The sequence below is a fragment of the Pinus tabuliformis genome, chromosome J, assembly GCF_031772625.1.
Source record: "Pinus tabuliformis cultivar Carrire ecotype Pingquan chromosome J, CPIR1, whole genome shotgun sequence".
Lineage (NCBI taxonomy): Eukaryota > Viridiplantae > Streptophyta > Pinopsida > Pinales > Pinaceae > Pinus > Pinus tabuliformis.
The window spans coordinates 1,497,517,223-1,497,525,689 of record NC_142295.1 but is presented as its reverse complement, the minus strand read 5'-3'; the positions used below and the strand labels follow the sequence as shown (position 1 = coordinate 1,497,525,689).

The following is an 8,467-nucleotide window of genomic DNA, read 5'->3' as shown; positions in this document are numbered from 1 at the left end:
AATAAAGATTCTTGTGGTGATTGCTCAAAGTGTTCAGGGATTGGTTTTTTTACTGCACTTCCTAAATCAGGGTATTAGAAAGTGAAAGAATTTTGTTCTGATTCCAACCCCTGGTAATTCCCACTTGTTTCCCCTTATCCTTCTAATCCAAAGTCCTGACTACTAGTCTCTCCTTGTTGTTCCTGAATTACAGTACTGGGAGATTGTAGACTGGTTTGGGGAGGATGGGGTCCTAGAAAAAAGGAACCGCAACTTCCTGATTTTGATACATATGTAGTAGCTTTTTGTGGCCCTGATTTCCTTACGTCTCAATGTGATGTTGATTGTTCCTTATCTGTTTTGGAGATCAATTCTTGAATGTGTGTAGTCCTCCCTTGATCAATATTTTTCTTATTATTAGGTTGAGCCCTCTTTCATGTAGGTTTATTTTTATCTCTACAGGTTGCTTCTTTTCCACTCATACATCTTATACATGGACCCAATGTATAATTATTTTTACTCTCTAAGTGTCCTAATTATTGCAGCAGTGATCCCACTCAAGTATGTTAGAGCGATGCACATGTTCTTACCTCTCGTCTTACCACCCAACACCTTCGTGAAAACAAAAATAAACAAAATACACTAACACATCCTAAGTGTCCTAATTATTACAGGGGTGATCCCACTCAAGTATATTAGAGTGATGTGTAGGTTCTTACCTCTTGTCTTACCGCCCAACACCTGCAAAATTAGGAACACAAAAATACTCAAAAGAAAAGTGTTCACTGACTGTATCACTACAACCTTCCCCGACAATGGTGCCAAAATGTTCACATAGTTTAATTGTTTTTTAATTTGACTAAACAACAATCATTTAATTATCAATCAGGTTAAGTCTATTTATCTCAAAGGTGTCTGCATTGTATGTGCCGATACATAATAGCCAGGGAAAGAAATGAAAGAAATGTCATTGAACACAATTGCAAAACATAAAGCACTCATGCAGAAATTAAGAAAAACATAGTACAGGAATGAAACCCACTCATCACACTTCATGTTTTTCGTAGAGAATAGGCGTGCCACACATTATTAATGAAATTTTATCAGCTGATTAAATATTGTAGTTCTAGCCAATACTGTGTAACAACATATAACGAATTTGAAAACATAAGTTCATTTGTGCTACAATTTATACATCGACAATAATAAATCCACAATAAAAGAAAGAAAATAAATTAATCTACTACTTCTGTAATCCATGCTAAAGAGGAGGGTCCTTCATCCCTAGAAGGGTGCAAGGATAGAATGAAAACTAGTTAAAAACTCAACACGAGATCTGTGTAAACATCACCAGATGTGTTATGTATTAGAAATGACTGAAAGTTACAAAATCAAAATGTCAATATTGTTCCCATGTTTCCGTCCCCTTTTTATGGGACTAAACCCCTTTTTATAAAGTTTTACAAGCCCCAAAAATTAGGAAACGGATCAGTCATGAGAATCTCACAATTCTCATCATGATTAATATCAAGAGTAAAATAGAAACGTTAAAAACAATTTCCAAATAAAAGACCTATCAAATTTACAACATCTTCTACAACCATAACCTCTCAAATCATTTAAGTGCCCTTAGATAATTTCATGATTCTCAAAACCTATGTTTTTAGACTACAATCACGGTCCTTGGCAGTTGCAGTGTAACAACATCCTCACGGTGAAACAACAACTTTGAGCTGTAACAAAAAAACTTTGAATGCAACATAAAATCTTCTGAGTGTGACGACAATTAATGACAACAGTTGGTCATCCCTTAGTCCTTAATATATGGGCAACATCTGAAAGAAAAATAACTAGAATACCTCTTCCACAATTACCTTGGTTAGTCATCCCAAAAAGACATTACTTCATTTGATATTTAACAAAAAAATAGAAAAAAATATGTTGGACAAGGGATTGCTCTTACAACCATGTAAAGTGGAATTTTTGACATAAAGTTCATAGGTTTAAATAGAGAAAATGATCAAAAATAAGGAAAGAGGTATCTAATATATGCTTAAAGATGACACCCAACACACACAACCACGTGTGTGCTATGCAATCAATTAGCTAAGCTCAACTATGGTTATGCCAATAAATTATTTTGGAAGGAAGCTAAGCATTTTTTACAGTACCTTAGAGGCACTACCTAGTTTGTACCATGGTATAGATAGGAAAAGGGAGTGAAGTTGTGTGGCTTCACAGATGCATATTAGGCAGGAAGTCCATCAAACCGAAAGAGTAAATTGTGTGGAATTTTCAGTGATGGGTCTATAGCTATTTCGTGATAGAGTAGGAAGCAAAGATCTATGGCACTCATCTCAGCATAATACATGGCTGCAAGTCAAGCATCATGTGAGGCGATCTCGATGAGAAAGATACTTGTGGGATTGTTTGGTCAAATGATTGATCCAACTGTGATCTATTGTGATAATCGAAGATGCATCAATTTCTCTGAGAAACTTGTATTTCATGATCAATCCAAGCATATAGATATATGGTATCACCATTTAGGGAATTGTGTGCAGATGCAAATAATGTTGCTATAATACATTCTGACAAAGGAACAAGATGTTGACATTTTAACAAAGGACTTGTCAAGAGGGAAGTTTTAATTCCACATGTGCAGGATAGGGGTGGTTCGTATTCATTTTCTTGCTAAGAGTGTTGAGAAATGCAACAAGAAATTCTCAATTAGATTTTTCCTTAATTAAATTGAGAAATTTGAATTTCCACATCACCAAACAACTTGGATGCAATTAACTGAGGTGACATGGCTATTTTCACTCAGTTAGTTCAATAAATTTGAGTTGGAAGAGTTAGAACTTAGTTAATCATCCATGATTACTAATTTTTAGTGATCAAGGTCAGTTATTTCAAGTCATTTTCTGTTAAACTAGTTGTAATTTTCCGAGGAACTAGTGGAAGGTTTGTTGTGTAGTGGGACTTCATTGAAACTCAATGTTCATCCAGTTAACTGATCAATCAGCCCAAAATAGCTAATGGATGCAGGAGATTAGATTTCCTCAGTTGTGTTGGATATTCCAAGGTAGTGTAACATTAGGTGTAGACTAGTCTTGAGTGTACAAGGTTTGCATTGTAGTTAGATGATCAACCTTGGAAATTGTGCAATCCATTTTGGAGAAATTCCTAAATAATAGGCTCCTATTTTCTCAAGTATTTGTACAAGGAAATAGGGGCTCAAGCAGAGGCAGAAATTGACTAAGTTTGCATCAGATCTTCTCAGTGAGCTGAGAGATAGGTTGTTCACTTGCAAGTTGTGCTCAATTGAGAAAATTTGTAATACATCTCTAATAATCATATTAATGCAAGCAATCATTAGTGTTTTTAGAAAATTGATTTCCTCTGGAAAAATAATGTGTGCATGTGTGTTATTTCTCATTGCATGTTTGTGATTGATGTTCTAAATTATGAATTCAATTTCGCAGAGAATTAGAGTAGGTTTGTGTCTTGTGATTTTGATTAAAACTTCATGAGCAGTTTAAAATCTACATCATAATTTATACACTAGGTGGTGACATCAGCTTGGTGATCAAGAATGAAATGGAGATCACAACACACCTCTACTTCTACACATTCAATTTCCTACCAGACCAATTCAAGAATAAGTTCCTCATCATGAGCCATAATGGCATGAGCATGAGCTTGGGAATAGAGTTGAGAAGTGGAGGCAATGCAGTGGTCCATTTCCTTAGAGATAAATAAAGCCCCCTTCTGGCCTCCTCTTCAACTAAAGGATGGTCTCCCATGGGGAATTCTTACAGAAGGAAATAGAATAAAGGATAGAGGGAAATGGAAACCAGCATATGAGTGAGAAGAATTATGGAGTGGTTGAGAGGCAGGATAGAAAAGGTGAGGTAAGTGCAGCAAAGAGAGGTGGTCAAGAAGCCAACAAGATGAGGAAATGGATGAGTAGCCTAGATAGAGTGATATTTCAAGGTGGAGGGTGAGAGAAGAAGAGTGGAGAGGATTGACAAGAGAGAACAAGGTACCAAAGGTAGAGTCTGATCATGAAACCCATGAGAAGTGTACAAACCTAGAACCTAGTGAATCCAAAATTTAATAAACATCAGAAAAAATAAACAATTAAGTAATAAATCCTAACAAATAGATAATTTACCTGAAACAATCAGACATTGAAACAATGAGACGTCCTTAGTGGGTCTACTTTTGCGATATCTCATGGAAATATGTGAAGAAATATAATTTGTAAATAGGAGTGCAGCACTAGTAATTCTTGGGGTGATCATTTTTTATCACTATGAATACATTGGAGTGTTGAAAGTTTCTAAGGAAAAAAGTTTGAATAGTGTTGAGCTAATGATTCAGAAACCAAAAGTAGTAATCACAATGCTAAGAGAGGGATTGGACTTAATACTACCAATAAAATGGAATTTTATCTAGGTTTAGCATGCCATAAAGCAGGGTGGATTGAGTCCCCATAACGTGTGTCCCATGTAATGAATGTGTATGATAATCTAAATTTGTTGCCAATTTCATCATGAGTCAAGATTGGTAGAGAGATACTACATTAATCCACCAAGATATCCTATATCTTATGGTTTTTACCACCTCCCACAAATTGTGTTTACACTAGTGTAAGGAGTATACAATTAATGTAATTATAGAGTGAAAATTGAAAAACCAACCTAGGTAATAAGAAAAAAGATGATGAAGAAACAACCATCGCTCAAACTTGGGGGAGTTTGATTCTTCAGCTGGTTTGAGTGTCAAAGGATTCTCAAATGAGCCTTAATGTGTTGTATTCATCCACCTATGCTACAAATCGAGAGCTGAATTTCATCAAGAATAAGGAGGATATCCTCCTTAGCTTCATTACCATTTTATAAAACTCTCCCCAAAAACATCCTAAATTGTTTGATTTTATACTTTTGTGATCCATACTTATTTTGGTAATGTTTTTCAAATTAATTAGGATGAACCACATTAGATGGTTCAAAATGTTGACCAACAAATTATGATGTGATTAATCCAAAATACATTGCCAAAAACATCCTAAATTTTCAACAAACATCCACTATATACTTGTATTGTCTTAATTGACCACATGTGTATCCAACATTAGGAACCCAATTGGAAAATTTACATACTACTATAGTCCTTGGCAGGCAACGTCATTTGACAAAAATCTCCCTTTTTGCCTCGATGATCTTGCCTTCAATGGGTTGGGGATTGTCGGCATAGAAGAGCCTCATTGATGTGTCATTTCACTAGTTAACTCTAGAATTCACCATATCCTTTTAAAAGGTGATGTTGCACCAAATTTTGACCCACTGCCTTTGTAGTTCATCAACCAACTTGAAAGTTGGAAAATTGTCAGAGATAAAGGGACCAAATTTGAGAGTGGGAGCAAACTTGTGTAGGGGAAGTTTGTTAAAGGCTGGGGGGAGTGACATATGGTGATTGGAGCTCAGTACCAAAAGAAACTCAAAGCATAAAGATGGATGTGTGAATTAGAATGTAAATTAAAAAAGGAAGAGGAGTTCACCAAAACTAGAAAGATGGAGAGCTATACAAGGCATAATCAAGGACAAAGAGACTAAACTAATGGGAAATCCAACAAGAGGCTAAAGAGAAAATATTTCCTAAAAAAGAAATAACTCGATAGAACCAACAAACATGGAAATGATTAATATGTAACCACCTTGGCACTCCTTGCATGCATAAAAATGGAATTTGGGAGCTAAAGGCCTTGTGTAGCCATAAATCCATCCTAAAGAATGACTTGTATTAGGACATAACCTCTAGCATGTGAAAGATTTCACCTTTGCATAGATGGAGAAACTCATGATGTAGATAATAAATTATTGATATGGGAATATGGAAGGGGGAGTGTGAAGGGGGGAGGGGGGTTCATAAACCCAATGACAATGACTGAACTAGCCAAACTAATCATTGTGATAATTTTCATAGTGAGAATTATTAAAGGAAGTCATCCAAACTAATAATTGTGATGATTTCCACAGTAAGTAGTATTAAATGAAGCCCATCAAACTAATCACTGTGATGATTTGAACAAAAAACTCAACAATGTTAAGCCAATGATTCAGAAACCAAAAGTAGTGATCACAATGCCAAGAGGGGATTGGAATCAATACACCAATAAAATTGAATTTTGTCTAAGTTTTGGATGCCATAAAGTAGGGTGGATTGAGTCCCCATAACATGTGTCCCATGTAATGAGTGTGTATGATAATCTAAATTTGTTTCCAATTTCATCATTAGTCAAGCATGGTAGAGAGCCACTACATTAATCCACCAAGATATCCTAGAGATAGTTGAATAGAGTGAGTTAATAATTAAACCAAATCAGGTTTCCATTGACTCTATTTTTTCTTCTTTCCATGTAAGGTTCCAATAATCATTCTCATTTTAAAATATGTCAAAAAATAGGAAAGTTCCATCAGTAATATGAAACAAAATATGAAATTTCATATAAAGTTGAGAATTCTTTTATAGAAAAAGTTGAATTTTTAGGCCGATAGGCCTTCCTATGCATCAACTTCTTCGTCAACACTTTTACCTTGCTCCGTTCGATCAGGTGAGACACTTTCAACCGTTGATTTGAAGTCCTGCGCATCGCATCTGGCAAGCATGCACTGCACTTTGACTGCTTTTTCCAAATATCGGTTGAGTTGCCTTCTTTTCACCTCCGAGTTCTGTTGTGCATTGAACCTGGTCACTATCATCTCCTTAACTGGTCATCGTCTTTATTTTCTTCGCCACTCTCATATATGATGAACAATCCTTCGATTCAGACTGGAAAAAATTTGGGGGCGCTCTTCTGAATGCCCTTGTATTTGTAGTTGTTGTCACAGTGGTCACGTTCCTGTTGGTATGCCTTTTCTATTACAGATGCACGAAGTTTCTTCGTTTTTACATGGGTTTTGCAGCATTCATTGTGTTGGGTTATATGGGTGGGGGCGTGGCCGTGCTTCTGGTGCAAGCTCTCTCTATACCCATTGACTACTTTACTTTTGGAGTTGTGCTTTTTAATTTTGCTGTTGTGGTGGTGTTTTATGTTTTCCTGTGCAAAGTGCCCATAATTTTCACCTAGGGTTACTTGGTACTCATAGGCATGCTTGTTGCATTCTGGTTTACTATGCTCCCCGAATGGACTTCGTGGGTGATGCTTTTTGCAATGGCAGTATATGATGTTATTTCCATTCTCATCCCTAGTGGCCCTCTCAAAATTTTGTTAGAGCTTGCTATTTCAAGAGATGAGGAAATCCATGCTTTGATTTACAAGGCTCACCCTATTTCGAGAAAACCCCACGTCGCAGTCCCCAAGCGTGAAAATGAAAATGTGCTTCTTCCTTGCAGTCGCCCTCTAGCTACTGAAAGTGAAGAAGAAGAAGAAGCTTTGATAAAGCCCTCCCTTCCTACATCCATGCAAAGATTACACAAAGCCCTCTTGCAACAACAGATGGGAAACATTTGGAAGAAACCAGCAAGTTCAGGTTTGAGATCTGCGTTATTGAAATCCTTGAATTCAGGATACGATGAGAGCACTGCCTCTGATTCTACATCGCCACCTCATGAGGATTCTATTAAGGGTTTCAGAATAGCTATCGCAGAGGAGGAGGAGGCAGTGGAGAGTCGTGTTCACAGAGACACAGAGACATAGCAGAAGAGGAATCAGTTCCCCTCGTAAATCACCAGGTGAGGACTTCCTCTTCCACATATGTGAATCAACAATTGGTTTCTTTGCCATTGCCTTCTACACTACAAGGATTATTGACCCAAAATGATAGTGATAGTGAGGGGAGGCCGCACCCAAATGGGATTGAAGATTCTACACACACATATACATACCAACAGAATGGGATTGGGCTTTCTGCATCTGGTGCAATTAAACTACGATTGGGTGACTTTATATTCTACAACATATTGGTTGGAAGGGCAGCTATGTATGATTACATGACAATTTATGCATGCTACCTTGCCATAATAACAGGCCTCAGTGTAACATTGATTTTGTTGGCCTTCTGTTAGAAGGCTTTGCCTGCTCTCCCTGTTTCAATTTCTTTGGGTGTAATTTTTTACTTCTTAACTCATCTTGTAATGGAAGCTTTCGTGGTTCAGATCACAACTCACCTTTTGCTTTTTTGATATTAGAGCAGAATAACTCCAATCCCAAAAGTTGCACTTAGCTTGAATACTCTTAAATAGACTACTGGATATTGTGAGGCCACAAATCAACTCAGCTTTGACAAGGGAAGCCAAATTTTCTTTGTTGTAAACTTATAAATTCAGCACAAATAGCATTGATTCTGTTGTATTCTATTCTTATCATTTCCTTCGGCAAAGCAATATACTCTGTAATTTGATTTTGTATTTGAAATTCACTGCAAGAGGAAATCTATGGAAATTTGAAAACAATATTCTGATTATTTTATCAAATGACAAA

General features: G+C 36.5%; 1 pseudogene; it reads left to right on the top strand.

The window, feature by feature from the left end:
• The first annotated feature begins 6,754 nt into the window (after positions 1-6,754).
• On the top strand, positions 6,755-8,169 carry LOC149233100 (presenilin-like protein At2g29900 pseudogene; annotated as a pseudogene).
• Positions 8,170-8,467: the final 298 nt, after the last annotated feature.